We start from the raw sequence: 15,760 nt of genomic DNA, 5'->3' as shown, positions 1-15,760 counted from the left end.
GGATTCCTTACCTTTCTGTTTAGAACCCCTTGACTAGTTGGATGAAGATCGAGTCAGGGAATGCTTATCTATTGTCAAAGCTACAACTTCAACAAATATATTAGGCTAACAAATTCTATAAGAAGCACTTATTCAAGTGAGGGCAAGCAATGTTGGGTTTCAATACCTAGATGGGTAAACTTATGAGCATACTCAAGTTTTGATGGAGTAGGAGTTTTGGGTGTTCCACAATTTTGGATCTAATGTTTTTTACCTAACAAATTTGCAAGGACACCTTCTTCCTCATACTGTGAATGGGTTTAGGTTGTAGCACTTATCATGGGTGAGAGGCTGCAATGTTCATGTCTAGTCTCTAAGGACTAAGGAGTCTCCTTTTTAGGTGACTTTAGAGTCTAGGCCCTTTGTCATATTCAAACAATCTCCAAATTTGACTATGATAATGGCTCAAATTGTGGTCCAAATGTCAATTTGTCAAGAATTCATAACTGACATGGTGCCTCTTCAATGCTCTTATTTGCACATGATGCCAATGACAATGGTATGGTTTTTCAAAGTAGATGCACTAGTCATGTGCCATTGTGGCTTCATGGGTTGAGGTTGCACATATGCATTGGCACTAAAATCCTCTTTTGTTCGCCTCAGTTCAACAATATCAAAAAGCCATATTCTTTTTTCTAAGCTCTTGTTTTTGAGTTTCTTCCTTGGCTTTGCTACCTTCAACCCTCTTCTTGGCCCCATCTCTACCCAGTTCTCTTATTTTCTTTGCTCTACATCCATGTTGTCAGGTTATCCAATGTCTTTTGGCCATATCTTCCCTTTGGCTTGTGAAGAAGATTGCACATGTGGAAGACTGGCTATGGCCCTTGAAGCTCTCACCTATTGTGAAGCTACCTTGGGTGATGCATGCACCTAGAGGCACGATCTATTGTGGAACAACTAGCAATAGCTTATGTGTTTTCCCTTGGGAATGTGCAAGATGTGTTGAATGAGTAGTTGGTTTAAGAGTGCCTCCTTCTACCAACATAGGGAATAGTTGAGGTAGTCATAGAATTGTCATAAAAAAAGATGCAACAAATCTTCAACTCTACTTTTCTTTGGTGAGTTTTGACATAATGTGAAAATGTTGCTCTATGGGACTAGCTCTATGTCGCTAGTATGAAAAACTTTGGCAATAGAAGTAGTAGTATTTGGCATATCAATTGATGCAACTAGATTTATCAGAGTAGATTTGTGAGAACTTGCAAGTTGCATAGGTTGAGGTGACATCCTGTGGTTGTAGATGGCCCATTTGGAAGATGTTGATAACTCAATTGGAGCTCAATTGCTATTTAGTTGAAGTCGATAGAAGAGTTTAAACAGTTGATGCTGCAAGAAATTTGGGATGGCTGGGCCAAGTCCATTTGCCATTTTCAAGTTTGTTTGTAGAATTTGTTCTCTCAATGACAAAAGAAACTTGGCAAAGTGGAGTGAAGCAAAAGCAATACCTGATAGTATAATAATATCATAGCAAACCTCTTGATGAAGGCCATTTGTTGACACTTCTGCACAATGGCATCATTTTTAAAAGTGAAGTCCTAAAAATAGTAAGTAAAATAATAGGGATTCAATGGAGATTCATATCTCTCTACCACCTACAAACAAATGGGTTGGTAGAGAGAATGAATCAAACCACAAACAAATGTCGAAACTCTATGTATATTCAACACAAAACGATAAGGATATAGAGTTGCAAGATATACTACATGCCTATGGCACATAATATAAGCATGAATGAAGGTTAGTCAATTCAAAGCCCTCTATGGCCAAAATGACCTTTGCTCTTGAGAAATCAACCTTACACAATCAACCATAAACAATAGATGGATTAGAATGCTTGTAAGACATGAACGAGGATCTTCCAATGATCAAACAAGTAGCAATACACAACGTTTGCATGGCCCAACAAAAACAAAATAGAAACTACAATGAAGGATGAAGAAAAATATAATATCATGAAGGATAGAAAGTCAATATTTACTATCTTATCAGGTGCAAAGGTTTGAGCAAGTCCCTAATGCATAGATGGGTTGGGACATACACAATACTCAAGCAATTGAAAGATACACCCTCTATAGTATCATGGGATAAAAAATGTATAAATACCACTACCACATCAACAAAATGGAATCTTTCCATCTGGGAGATTAGAATCCAATGTCCTATACAAAGTTGCAACAACTTGCATAAAAAGAATATACATTCTAATAAATTGAAAAAAGAACAATTGAGGAGAAAGCATGAAAATTAGACATCTATAAAAAACATTAAAGGCATAATACCCAAGTAGAAGACATAGCCACCAAGGTTAAGCATAAGAGGAGGATGAAGATGGTGCAACAAACTAGCAATAAATCAAAGGGTTTGCAAGAAATCTCTTTTTTTCATGTGAGGGGTTGTTTGGAAAACCTTTATAATAAAATATACAAACAAGTGAGACTCTAACCCAAATAAGATTTGACTAAGGTCTTATGTTGGGACCATTGCTAACATAAAACCACCCAAGCCATGTTCTTAAAGGAGTAAGGGATTTTCATAAAAAATAAAAGACCACTCTATGTGGCTTGGAAGGGTTTCTACTTTTTGGTGAAAACTACTTGAAACAGTTTCTATGAAACCCCCTCGAAGTGTGGAGGGAAGGCCATGCAGGCTTATGTGAAGCAACCATCACTACTACAATGACCCCCCTATAGCAGGCAAAAAATGAGGAATTGTCGTCACATAGGCGATACACGAGCATGTCACAAATAGCCTCGCAAGTGTAGTCATTTATGCAACGATGAATTTGAGGCTATAAGCAGCGGAAATGCATTGCTTTTGTGTCATATAAGCAGTAAAAGGTTGGGAAATTTTTTACGGTCGCTTAAGCGATGAGTTCCTATCCTCACTTAAACAATGGCATCCTGCAAACAAACCCGAATGCTCCTTTCCTCTCTGTTTCTCTTTATTTCTTTCCATTTGTTATGTGCCCTCTCAGACACACACACACACACACACACACTCTCTCTCTCTCTCATCTCTCTTTGCTGTGCGTACTCTTGGTTGTCTTTTCCCTCTCTCTCTTTCTCTTTCTCTCTCTCTTTGACTCTCTTGCTCACTCTTGACTCTCTTACTCTCTCTCTCTCTCTCTCTCTCTCTCTCTCTCTCTCTCTCTCTCTCTCTCTCTCTCTCTCTCTCTCTCTCTCTCTCTGTTTTTGGGCATAATTCCTTTCCTTGCGGTCACTCTGGACATTGTGTACTTTGGTTTGGTTTATGCATAGGTGATTCGCTCCAAAATTTTTGGGTCGATCGATCACGAACATGGATTATGGTAAACAGCTATCTCTATCTTGTTGATAATTTTTAAAATATAACCATTAAATAGGATGATAAATGAGTTTTTGTACTTATTTTATTGATAATTTTAAGAATAGTATCATTGAATTAGATGAAAAATAAATTTTTGTACTTGTTTTAATGATCATAAGTCTTAATACATATACATGTACATAGAGAGAGAAATGAGACTTACCATGAAATCTTGAATTAGCTTGAAAAGATTTTACTTTTCTAAGAAAGACTTTGATAAACGCCCAAACTGTTGTTAAATGAGACTATTCGAAGTCGTGCTTTGCCTAGAAGCTAAGGAGTGTTCATAAAGGTATCGGCTCTAGAGTTAGGTTTTGTGGTCTAGAGCTACGGCATAGTAATCCAAATGGCATCCAACCACGAGCCCTTAAATACTGGAGGGAAGTGTTTCTATTGGAAGATTATCTCAATTCCCACCTAGATAGGCTTGCCAATGATCACGATGTGATGCCAGGAGGCATATTTCACGGTGGATTCCGTGAGGTTTTACGGTGGATTCCGTAAACTTTGATGACCGGGGTTCATACACAAAGTGGATTCTTTGTGCGAGAAGTTGATGGGGACGCCTGTCCTTTTCGGGCGTTTCATTAATTTAGTGTGTACATGGGTGATTCCATAGCGGGTGATTCCGCAAAATACATATTAAATTAATAAACATTTATGAGTTTAGAGTGCACACTCGTAATAAATTAAGGTTAAGATTTATTTCTAACCAGTTGATTTATTTATGTAGCTGAAGACTGCTAGGTATTCACTTTTGTCGGTTTAATTGTATTATTTTACTAACGATTGTGAATGCTTCAGTTGATGTGTAGAGATAGCAGTAGTGGCGGAGGAAAGCATTGGAGTTTAGCGAGTATTCGACCTATGGATTATATTTTGATAGGCGCCACGCCTATATTTTGTTATGTCTATTGAGGCATCGATTATTTATTATTATTTTGTATGCGCCTATGCGCACGGATATGTTATTTCTATTTGGACATTGTATTGGGCGTGCCAGACTCTTTGGGCACCGTCCATTAGCTTTATTCCTATTTTTGTAAAAGCAAACTCAAAAGCTAAAAGCTTGATATATTTTTATAAATTGGGCTATTATTGAGCATGAAGAAGAAATATACATAAAATACATGCTTTGTGAAGCGCTCACACAAGGCATGGGGGGAGATTGAACCCAATTGGTCTCTTGCTCTTGTCGTTCATGCTTTTTACATTGTAATTTGTGCAAAAAGTAGAGTTCATTGTTCTTGGGGACTTTCCGGGATTCACTACGTGAGCATACAGCGACCGATCTGCGCACCAGTGGTATCAGAGCGGAGCTGAGATCAAGAGCTTCCAATCGCTACCCATCTCGTGCGAAGGCGGAGCTCTTGGAACGATCGGGCTCTACGGTCAATCTCGTCGTGAATCATCGATACAGGCAGACTTCTGGCGATCAAGAACCCCTGTTTCTGTCATCAGATCGCGAAGGACCGGGCTGTACAGGCGGAGGACCACTCCTTCATCTCCATCAACAAGTCGTGGGCAAACAGTGAGAAACTCCATATCTTATCTCTTCCAAAGTTTAATCTTAAAGCTTATAAGCTTTAAAAGAAGCTTAATAGCTTCACAATTTCTCATCGAGGTCTCAGAGGGGCCTTCGATTTTTTCGCGCGGCGAAAAAATGGCCCCCCCCATGACTGCGCCGTTTTTTCTAAAGCCCCCTCCTCCAAAGCTTAAGCAATTAAGCTTAATCCATTAAGCTTTAATCAACTCTGCAAGTCACCTCTGGTCAACAACTCCAAGTCCCACACCTCAGAAATCAAGTTCTGCAAGTAATCTGTGATCAAGCTCTGCAAGTTCACTAAGTCGTCTAAGTTCTGCAAGTCTGCAACTCTGCAAGTCACATAAGTCTGCAACTCTGCAAGTCAGACTAGTCAACTGGAGTCAGAACTAACTTGTGCTCAAAACTCCTAGAAGGACTGTTCCTGTGCAGAAACTCCGAACTGCAAAGTTGTTCGTTGGAAGGTATTCTACCCATACGCAGGTTTGCTGAAGCATTTTCAGCATACGAAGAAGGAAAAATCGCAGATTTTTTGAAGATTGAGAAAGAAATACCCAAAAAACACATAAGCCTTGTAACCCCGAACTTGAGCTACGCTCATCCCGCTAACTTGATTTTGAGTGAGAAAGGTCTTTTGAGTTTTACAGGATGACGGAACCACATATGGATGATCTTATGGCTGAAGATGACCTATCTGAGCCTACGATGGAGCAAAAGCTGGACTTAATCATGATGCAATTGGAAGAAGAACGAAGGGCTAGGCAAGCATTGCAAGCGCAATTGGCAAAATTACAAAGAGCGTCTACCAACAAAGAAGAACCTCAAGCTGAAGATTTGATTCGACGTACCATCGACGCCACCCTTGAAGCTCAAACCATTCACAAGGAATCAAAGATAAGTAAACGAAGTTTCAAATTCCGTACTTTCAATGGCATACGAGAAGGAAAGACTGTTCTAGCATTCATTAGTCAGTTTGATGACTATTTCCATGAGGAAACCTATGCAGAAAAAGATAAAATCAAGTGTGTTACTAATCATTTGGTAGACAGAGCATCACTTTGGTGGACTGTAGTACGCAAGAGCATAGAATGTCCTGCTACTTGGGAAGATTTCAAGAAGAAGTTCATGCAGAATTTCCTTCCACCGCAATTTCATGAGAAGGCTATTAAGCAATGGGATCTACTCCAGCAACATGATCGTGAGCCTATACCTCAGTATACAGAGCGTTTTTGGAATGCAGTCCTCCAGCTACGCATGCTTGAAGACGTACCAGAAGCGACACACAAGCGCAAGTATATGTCTGGACTCCTTGGGCATTACTACGCTGAAGTTAACATGTTCAAGCCTGCTACCCTTGAAGACGCTATTTCACTAGCTCACGACACTCAAGATAAGCTACGCGGTAGAGACAGACGACCACAGCAATTCCAAGCCAATGGTAATTATGGATCTAAACAATTCAATTCCAATTTTAGAAGATTTAATCCAGGTCGTTTCTCTTCATCATCTTTCCGCAAGAATTGGGCTAAACCACCTGCATTACCATCCAATGTCAATCCAAATCCTAAGCCTATTCCACAGCCAAATCCAAATGTACCTAGACTTCCCGCCATTGCAAAGAATGTAACCAAAGCCAAGCCAATAGTATGCTATAAATGCCACCAGCCTGGACATCTAGCAGCAAATTGTCATTCAAAGAAGCCACCAGCTCATATCAACTATCTTGGAGCCATGGACGAAGACGAATATGAAGATATGCCTGATTTCACTGAAGATGAGGACGACACTACTACTACTTTCGATACTTTACCAGGTATGCCTACTCCACATTCTTTATTGACTATGAAATGTTTGGTGCATGGAAAGGAAAAGACTATTTTGCATGATGACGGTAGTACTTATGATTTTATTTCAACAAAATTGGTAAAGGAATTGAAATTACAGACTGTACCTACGCATTATCGCATAAAAGCTGCATTTTTAGGCACTAGGTATAATGGTACACAAGAAGTGCAAGACTTAGAGATTCAAATTGGTTCATACACTGAAAGAAGAAATTTCTTAGTTGTTCCATTACAGTCGAGTGACATTATTTTAGGTATGCCTTGGCGACACCAGCATAACCCGGATATAGATTATTCCACACACACAATGAATATTAATTTTCAAGGAAAATCTATTACATTATATGGTATGCATGCATCTAATGTTTTTCCACTGCTTTCGCATACTCAAGCTAAACGTGCATTACGCAAGAGTAGTAAATCCTATCTCATTTGGGTGAATGAACTGCAAGTAAAAGAAAATCATATGCATCCTAGGCATAAAGAATTTCTTGCATAATTTAAGGATTGTTTTGCAGAAGACCTACCACCAGGTTTACCTCCTTCACGTCCAGAAGACCATAAGATAGATTTGATCCCTGGCACACAACCACCTTGCAAAGCACCATATAGGCATAACCAGATAGAGCAAAAAGAAATCCAGAGTCAAGTTGAGAAATTACTAAATAGAGGTTTGATTCGACCTAGCAGTTCTCCATTCGGTGCACCTGTATTGTTAGTCAAGAAAAAGAATAATACCTATCGAATGTGTATTGACTATCGAGCTTTAAATAAGATCACTGTAAAGAATAGGCATCCTATTCCTAGAGTTGATGACCTTGTGGACAAACTGCAAGGATCTTCTATATTTAGTAAAATTGACCTTAAATCTGGTTATCATCAGGTGAGGCTAGATAAGTCTGACATATTCAAGACTGCATTCAGAACACAGTTTGGTCATTACGAATTTTTAGTCATGCCATTCGGATTGACTAATGCACCTGCTACCTTTAGTAGAATGATGAACTGTATCTTTTTGAAATATCAGTATTGTGTAATTGTTTTCTTTGATGATATTTTGGTGTTTAGTCAAAATGAGAAAGAACATTATGAGCATTTGTCATTGGTTTTTCAGTTATTGAAAGAAAATCAACTGTATGCAAATCCTGAAAAGAGTGAATTCTTTAAGACAGAAATTGAGTATTTAGGTCATATTGTATCATCTGATGGAATTAAAGTTGATCCTAAGAAAATTGATGCAATGTTGAATTGGCCTGTTCCTAAAAACGTGCATGAGTTACGCTCATTCCTTGGTCTTGCTAGTTTCTATAGGAAGTTTGTACGTAATTTTTCATTGCTTGCTTTACCATTAACCAAACTTCTGAAGAAAGGAATTGTTTATCATTGGACCGAAAATCAACAGAAATCCTTCGACTTATTGAAACATGCATTAACCCATGCCCCTGTTCTACAGTTGCCTGACTTTAATAGACCATTCTTTCCAGTAGTGACCGATGCTAGTGGATCAGGAATAGGAGCTGTACTTAAGCAAGACAATCATCCTATAGCCTATTCTAGTTGTAAGCTGAAACCCTCTGAGCTGAAATATTCCACATATGACAAAGAACTATTAGCAGTTGTACAAGCATTAAGACAGTGGAAACACTACTTAATGGGTTCAGAATTTATGATAAAGACCGATCAGCAAAGTATTAGACATTTACTTAGCCAACCCCAAATCTCTGACCGACATATCAAATGGGCTTCCTTTATTCAAAGTTTTCATCCTATCATTCAATACCAACCTGGAAAAGAAAATGTAGTGGCTGATGCATTGAGTAGAAGACATGCCATTCATAATATTTCTGTCATATCTTTTGATTCTTTGATTGCTATGAAAGATACATATCACTAGGATATTACTTTTCATTCTGATTGGAATAAATTAGTTCAAAATAATTTCATTCCTCTTGATTCATTGTCATATAATGATGGATTTATGTTTTATGAAAAGAGATTGTGTGTTACAATTCCATTCCGATCTTTTGTTTTGAATGAAATTCATTGTCCCCCATACCAAGGTCATAGAGGTATCATATCTACATTACGTATATTAACTGAAGATTTTTATTGGCCGCATATAGATGCTGATGTATCTAACTTTGTTTCTGAATGTTTGATTTGTCAAAGAGTTAAGAGACATCATGGTAAACAGTATGGATTACTTATGCCTTTGTCTATTCCATCTAAACCTTGGGAACAAATTTCTATGGATTTCATTACTGGTTTACCTAATACTAAATCTAACCATGATATGATTTGGACAGTTGTAGATAGATTTAGTAAACAAGCATATTTCATTCCATGTAAGAAAACTTTAACAGCATCACAAGCAGCACAATTGTTTTTGAAAACAGTTTTTACTAACCATGGATTGCCAAAAGTTATTATTTCAGATCGTGATTCTAGATTTTGTAACAACTATTGGATTACTCTATTTGCTAATCTAGATACAAAGATTGATTTTTCATCTGCATTTCATCCAGAAACTAATGGAAAAACAGAAGCCACAAACAGCACCATTCTAGATATTTTACGTGCATATACTATCTCTAAACCTCAAACATGGGACACTCATTTGCATTTATTACAGTTTGCATATAACAATACACCGCACACATCTACAAAGAAAGCACCGTTTGAAGTCATTTATGGATATAGATTATCTACACCTGTTGCATCTTTGTCTAATAGAATTCAGAGTGCTGATGATATTGCTAGTATGCACAACAGTATATTTGATGAAGTTAAAGATATGATTGCTAAAGCCCAGCAATCATATACCAAACAAGCCAACAAGAAAAGACAAGCCATGAATTTCAAAGTTGATGATTATGTTTGGCTGAGAATAGAAAAACGTAGACTGCAAAGTGTAGATAGACATCCAGTTGTCAAATTAGCTCCTAGATTTTATGGACCATTTAGGATCATTCATAAAATTAATGACAATGCATTCAAGTTAGAATAACCACCTTATTGGAAAATTCACAATACATTTCACATTAGTTTATTGAGACCATTTAGAGGCCAATTACATGTACACCCTGTTTATGAAAACCCACCTTTATTAGAGGAAGAGACTGAAATACTTGAACCAGAAGCTATTATAGACACTGACTTTATGACCACTAGAACTGGCCGAAGGTATTCTAGATATCTAGTTAAATTTAAGAACCATCCTGTAGAAGAAGCACAATGGATGCACGCTAGAGACTTAAATGCTTTCCCCACTCTGTTAGCTCCACATTGAGCTAATAGCAATTGAGGTCAATTGCTATCCCACCCCGGGGGTATGATGCCAGGAGGCATATTTCACGGTGGATTCCATGCCACAGTGGATTCCGTGAGGTTTTACGGTGGATTCCGTAAACTTTGATGACCGGGGCTCATACACAAAGTGGATTCTTTGTGTGAGAAGTTGATGGGGACGCCTGTCCTTTTCGGGCGTTTCATTAATTTAGTGTGTACACGGGTGATTCCATAGCGGGTGATTCCACAAAATACATATTAAATTAATAAACGTTTATGAGTTTAGAGTGTGCACTCGTAATAAATTAAGGTTAGGATTTATTTCTAACCAGTTGATTTATTTATGTAGCTGAAGACTGCTAGGTATTCACTTTTGTTGGTTTAATTGTATTATTTTACTAACGATTGTGAATGCTTCAGTTAGTGTAGAGATAGCAACAGTGGCGGAGGAAAGCATTGGAGTTTAGCGAGTATTCGACCTATGGATTATATTTTGATAGGCGCCACGTCTATATTTTGTTATGTCTATTGAGGCATCGATTATTTATTATTATTTTGTATGCGCCTATGCGCACGGATATGTTATTTCTATTTGGACATTGTATTGGGCGTGCCAGACTCTTTGGGCACTGTCCATTAGCTTTATTCCTATTTTTGTAAAAGCAAACTCAAAAGCTAAAAGCTTGATATATTTTTGTAAATTGGGCTATTATTGAGCATGAAGAAGAAATATACATAAAATACATGCTTTGCGAAGCGCTCACACAAGGCATGGGGGGAGATTGAACCCAATTGGTCTCTTGCTCTTGTCGTTCATGCTTTTTACATTGTAATTTGTGCAAAAAGTAGAGTTCATTGTTCTTGGGGACCTTCCGGGATTCAGTACGTGAGCATACAGCGACCGATCTGCGCATCACGATGTGTCTATACTTGTGCAACCATAGAACCCAATTTTCAAAATAAAAAATTGAATGCCTCTCACAGAATGAAGGGATCTCTTGCACTACCAAATCCACATCTAGAATTATGAATATAATGTCTTCTTTAAGTAAAGAAGTTATGTTGGAAAAACTAGCACCAACAACATCACGTGTAACAATACTCGGGTGTAATATTATACAAAGAGAGTGACATGTTAATTTTAGGCCAGGGCCGTCAGCTTGCCAATAGCTGGGATTGTGAAGTTGTTGATAGACTGTTTGCTTGTTACACAATCTAAAAACTACACCTAGCATGTACATCGAGGCCGAAGTCCTAATCAATCCCAACTTTCTGATCTAAGCCATTACTTATAATTGGGTACAATTAGTTATATTATCAACGATACAAAGATTCGTACTCTTATAAAGCCATGAACTTTTAAACTTCATGCATTTGACCTTGGTACTTGGGAATGAGATGACATGCAGCGCTAAATTCAGTACCTCGACAAATAACATGGAAACCACCAACTTGTTAATACTAGAGCCTAGCATGGAAACAAAACGAATAGGGACTTCAACCCAGGAGAGAAATTTTGGCAGGTCTCGACCCCAAATGTCTAACTTCATTAGCTTGGAACCAAAGAATTGTTGAGATGGCAAGCTCAACACGTGCGGACATTAATGATGGACTACCTAGCTAGATGGGTCCGCACATCTACACTTAGCACGTTGGTGGTCATTATGATACTCACATGGCCACTGACTTATCACTTATTATATTTAGTTTGTTACACCTACCTACAGTTGGCAAAGATATAGCGCCAGTCGATTAGTGTAGTTTGTTATGCACTATTTGACTTAATAGGCCACTTTCCTTTATGTTGTATCTTGTCTATACTTTGTGTACATTATATAGTGTGTTGAAGAAGAAGAAGAAATCAGCAAGAAAACTTTTTGGTCTCCATCTCTCTTCTTGTGTTCTTGAGTGAGCTTCCTCTTATGTGTACATTGTGTGTTTGGCGCAGTAGCTTAAGCAAGTCCCCTCACCACGCTGTCATGCCGCTACGCACACACTGTGTAAAAAAATCTAGAGTGTGGCTTCCTTTTAGATTTAGAGAGCCAATACCACTTTAGGCATTAGTGTTAGTGTCCATGGTTCAAAATATTAGATTTTTTTTGGACAAGTTTTTAGTCAATTTTTGATATTCTAGATATTATCTATTGTAAAAAAAATTCCATAAAACTATAGACAACTTCTAGATTAGGATGACATGCTTTTAGCCAATTTGAGAGGATTTCATGTAAAAAGAGAGATTGACGAAATCGCGCGATGCACGACCGTTATTGTCAGGCAGTGAACAACACTCCGAAGTGGGAGATGAAGAAGGAGTGATCTAGCTGAATTCTGGTCATGTGTCCTGGTATTTAACCCCCCTTTTGGAGCTAATGGAGGCATCAGATTGGCGATCTGAGCAGCATAGAGGAAGATATTATTTTGTACACGTTTTTGTCTATTAGAATTATATTTTCTCATAATGCTGAAAGAAACTAACATGCTTCATCTTTGTTAGTATTCTTCTATATTTTCTAATTCTTTTTTGGAGTATTCTTCTACATCTTCAATCTCTTCGAACCTCTTCTCTTCCGTCTACTCCTCTCCCTAAATCTACCTTCACCCTACTGTCTCTTATCTTCAAGAACTTGGCTTGAAACCTTTAACCCTTTTCTTATCTCTACCATCTCCGGAGTAAAAGCTCTTGAACCCCCATACATTCTTCTCTTGCCAAACCCCTATGGTGACCTTCAACCCTACATGTTGCGACAATGTAATTCTTGACATGCTATCAAAGCCATGCCACTGAGAGGCTGATTTTGAAGGCTGAACTGAAGGACAAGAAGCAAGGTTCGAGTAAGCAAGCAACGGGTAAGAAGCTCTCCCATTCTTCCACTCCTTCCCTTGGATAGTGCATGTGGAGGCACCGAAAGCACGGTAGAGTGAAAATCTCAAATTGTTATGAGATTTGGTGTGCGAGCAGAGCACTGTATATTTTGAAATAAGCCTTTCAGGGTCTTTTGCAGTTTTTTTAGTAATTTGAGGTTGTTTCAAGCCCCATTTTAGAGCCGCAAGGTTGTAGACAACAATTTTAGGGTGCATTGTGATTTCAGCTATGTTGAAGGAAAGTGGGTGCACAGGTTACAAATTTCAAATCTGTAATTTTTGAGGTGTTTTCTAGGAAGCAAACATAAGCTTTATCTGCAAACAGGTTGCAAATTACATGTACTATTGAACAATCAGTGAAAAAGGTTGCTTGGTGTGTTGATGTGCACTTGTTGTGAAAGGTTGCAGCAAAATTGCTTGTTGCGTTGTATCTTTTTCATGATAATGGTAGAGAACAGTCGAAATCCCATTATTGAGAAGCTAAAAAAGAACAACTACCCTTCATGGAAGTTCCGTGTGATGAACTTACTCATTGGAAAGGGCATTTATGAGTTTGTTTCAGGTGAAGAAAAGGAGCCAGAGCTGGGTATCCCTCAGCGATTGCATATTAATTAAAGGCATGGAAAGAATGGAATCCAAAAGACAAAAAGGTGATATACTAGCTATCTGCAGTCATTGATAATACTATGCTAGGACTTATCAGAAATGCAGAAACTTCACATGTAGCTTAGACAATTTTTAAGAATATGTTTTCAGTGAATACAAAGGCACGAAAGATTCAACTCAAGCAAGAGTTGAGTACCTTGAAGAAAGAAAAAATGTTTGTCAATGAGTATGTTTTGAAGGCGAGGAGCATTGCAAATGCTTTAGCAACGATTGATGCAATGCCTGATGATGATGATTTGGTCTTATCCGCTTTGAGTGGCCTTAATAATGAGAAGGCATGGAAATCATTTATTACTTCAGTATACGTACAGAAGCCATTTCCAAATTTTGATGAGATGGTCTCTCTCATGATTACCGAAGAGATCAATATGCAAGGTGACTCATCTGAAAGAAATGGTGAACAGGTCCAACATTTTACTCAAGTTTAGGAAGGGGATGTGGTAGATCCTCTTCGAGAGGCCATGGTATGGGACATGCTAGTGATAACCAACAAAACACCTTCAATCAAAAATTTGGTGAAATGCAGATTTCAGGAGGCCGAGGAAACTTTAGAGGCAGGGAAAGCTCTAGAGGAAGAGGTGGATGGTAAAATAAAGGTTTTGGAAATTATACTATTGTTTGCCATTATTGTGGCAAAATAAATCATATTGCAACCCATTGCTATGCTAAGAAGGATGATATTCGCAGTGGTAAATTGCAGCAAGGAAACTATGCATCGTCTTCACAACAGAATGAAGATAAAAATGAGCGTCTGTTTGTTATGCAATATATGATGAATGGGATTACAGAGGAAAGGGGACACATGATGATGTATGGTATGTTGATTCAGGTGCATCTAATCATATAGCCAATCATGTTGAATGGTTTGGAGAGATGCAAGACTTACAAAATCCAGGTTATGTGCAAAGGGTGATGATTCATGCTACCCAATTTCACACATTGGAAAGATTCCCTTGTCCTTACATGATGGCCAGACAAAGATTATGACAGATGTATTACATGTGTCATCAATCACAAAGAATCTAGTGTCTGTTGGCCAAATGGTAGAGCAAGGGTTGTAGGTCTGATTCAATGCAAAAGGTTGTTTTGTAGAAGACTTTAATGATAAGTGCAAGTTGGTCATAAAAGGAAGTAGAGTTGGCTGCATGCTCACTTTAGATACTGGAATTCCTGCAATGGATACTGCTATGTATGCTAAAGGAAAAGGAGTGGTTGCAGACATTGAAATATGGCATAAATGTATTGGACATGCAAATGTGCAAAGGCTGAAACTAATGCAGTCTAGAGGATTGGTTACAAAGTTGCCTTCTTTTAGAGTTGCAGAATTGCATAAAGTCTGTGAAGCATGCAAGTTTGGTAAGCAGGTGAGATGACCCTTCTCGCATGATAGAGAAGTGAGTAGAAATATACTTAATGTAGTGCATACAAATGTTTGGGGACCTACATAGAATGTATCTCTTAGTAGTACAAATACTTTATCACATTTATTAATGACTGTTCAAGGAAGCTATGGGTATATTTCATGAAGGAAAAGAGTGATGTATTTGAGCACTTCAAATCTTTCAAGGCAGCTATTGAAATAGAAACATGGTTGAAAGTGAAGTACCTGAGATCAGATGGAGGGGGAGAGTACCTCTCTAATGAGTCTAGTGGCTTCTCTAAGGACTCATGGGATAAAGAGGCAATTTACTTGCATGTATAACCCATAGCAAAATGGGATTGCAGAAAGAAAAAATAGACTTATTGCAAAAGTCACAAGGGCATTAATGGCTGAAAAGATGTAACGTGTCCGCTAGTATCATCCAGGACACGTCTTAGCAGTCCATCGGAAAGGATGTCTAGAAAGCTCAGCCCGACACTCCCATGGAATGATACGGGACTTGCGATCTAGGTCTTCCCGCGTCTGCCACGTAGCGGAAGTATCTTGGCCGTTCCCACTTAGGATCGACCGGAATTAGGGTTTTCTTGATTGGTCATTACCTAACAGCATCTAGCGTCGTCCGACCCAAGCGAACTACTTTACGCAGAAACTCCAAGTCCGAAGCGGATTCACCTTGCACTTGGTTCAAGAAGAATGGGAAACGAGAGGGATGTAAAGCTCAACCTCTCTGCCATAAGGCATAGTTCCATTCCGTTCCACTAAAACAGCGTAAATCGGTTAAGACATAACTCT

This window comes from Lygodium microphyllum, chromosome 26, assembly GCF_053477565.2.
Source record: "Lygodium microphyllum isolate KBCC chromosome 26, Lygodium_microphyllum_v1.1.10, whole genome shotgun sequence".
Lineage (NCBI taxonomy): Eukaryota > Viridiplantae > Streptophyta > Polypodiopsida > Schizaeales > Lygodiaceae > Lygodium > Lygodium microphyllum.
This window is presented reverse-complemented; position numbering follows the sequence as displayed.